This window comes from Atta cephalotes (assembly GCF_000143395.1).
Source record: "Atta cephalotes unplaced genomic scaffold scaffold00021, whole genome shotgun sequence".
In the NCBI taxonomy this organism is placed as follows: domain Eukaryota; kingdom Metazoa; phylum Arthropoda; class Insecta; order Hymenoptera; family Formicidae; genus Atta; species Atta cephalotes.
The window spans coordinates 2859151-2860784 of NW_012130085.1; positions in this window are offsets into that span (position 1 = coordinate 2859151).

Consider the following 1634-nt stretch of genomic DNA (forward strand, 5'->3'; position numbering starts at 1 on the left):
TAAAATATTGTAATATATATTAAATAATATCATTATTAATGAAAACTGTTAATTTAGAAATAATCATAAATGCGATGATTTCAAATTAGATCAATTTTATTCTTTATAATCTTTATAATATTACCTAATTGCAAAATGCCCATTAATAAGGAGACACAGCCTGAGACGAAACATAATAAAATAGCAAAATCAGGTCCTAAATGAGCCTTTTGTAAAGTTTCTCTCGTTAGAATCGCGGCGATTGCGGTTGGCCCGACAGGCACGTCTTTCCAAGAGCCGAAAATTGTGTATATAAAACAGGCCATGAAAGACGAATAGAGTCCATACTGTCCAAATAAAGTATTTTTTAAATATTAATAATATTTCTTAAAAATTGTATGCTATAAAAATTTTGTTGGATGAATCATATTTTCTCAAACTAATATTTTCTAAAACTATGAAACTTGTTCTATATTTTGTAATATTTTAATAATAAGAAATAAAAGGAAGAAAGAAAGATATTTAAAACAAAACATAAAAATAATTCATCCAATATGACATCCAATTTTCTGTATAAATATCAGATTCAGTCAATGTTTATATATTTTAGATATTTATAAATTGATATGTAACATTTTTCTGAAAAAGTGAACACAAAGATCACCGTAACAACTAAATTTTGTGTAAGTGCCGCATCGTTTCATACATGTATATTTATAGTATTGTATGATATTCATTCGTTTGATAAACTTTTAAATTGATGGATATTTTGGTTTTTATCAAAAGACATGTGTCTCGCGTCTTACTAGTATAAGTTTCGTAATAATATAATTATAATATAATTATAATTTATAATTTCGTAATAAGTTATAATTTATATATACATATATTTCATTGTAATTAATAATAAACTTTTTTATTGTAATTAAGGCATTATTCTTGAGTGACACAGATAAAATTTTATTTAATATTATTTTGTATTTACCTGTAACGGTAATCCCGCGACGTTAGCATACGCTATGGCTTGCGGTATGACGGTGAGGCCTACGGTGATACCAGCTACTAGATCGCTTACTACATATTCCTTCCGATAATTCGGCAACCACGTTAAGATGGGTATTCTCTTGAATAGCAGCTTCCGCTTGCAAGAGCTTCTAACTCGTCGATAGAGCCACCTTTTTCCGGAAGTGCATAGATCACTCGTGTTAGAATTTTGTGGTACTAAAAATAGAAAAGTCAATCTCGTTGATATAATAATTCATATAAAGGACCAAACAAATTTAATCACTTATATAAATATTTGTTTGTAATAAAAATTATGACAAAAAAATATATAAAATAATTTAAAGAACGTGTATTAAAAGTAAAGAAATATTTATAAAGATTTATCGCGCACAAAGAAGTCAAAATTTTTTTGCAAAAGTTTATAAGTAGAACAATCAAGCGATTATACATTATATAAGTCATATATACATATATGTATACTGGCTTTTTTAAGTTGCATCCAATTATTTTTTAAATATAAATATTTATAAAGATTTATCGCGCACAAAAAAGTCAAAATTTTTTTGCAAAAGTATTTATAAGTAAAACGATTGAGCGATTATACATTATATAAGTGATATATATATATATATATATATATATATATGTTA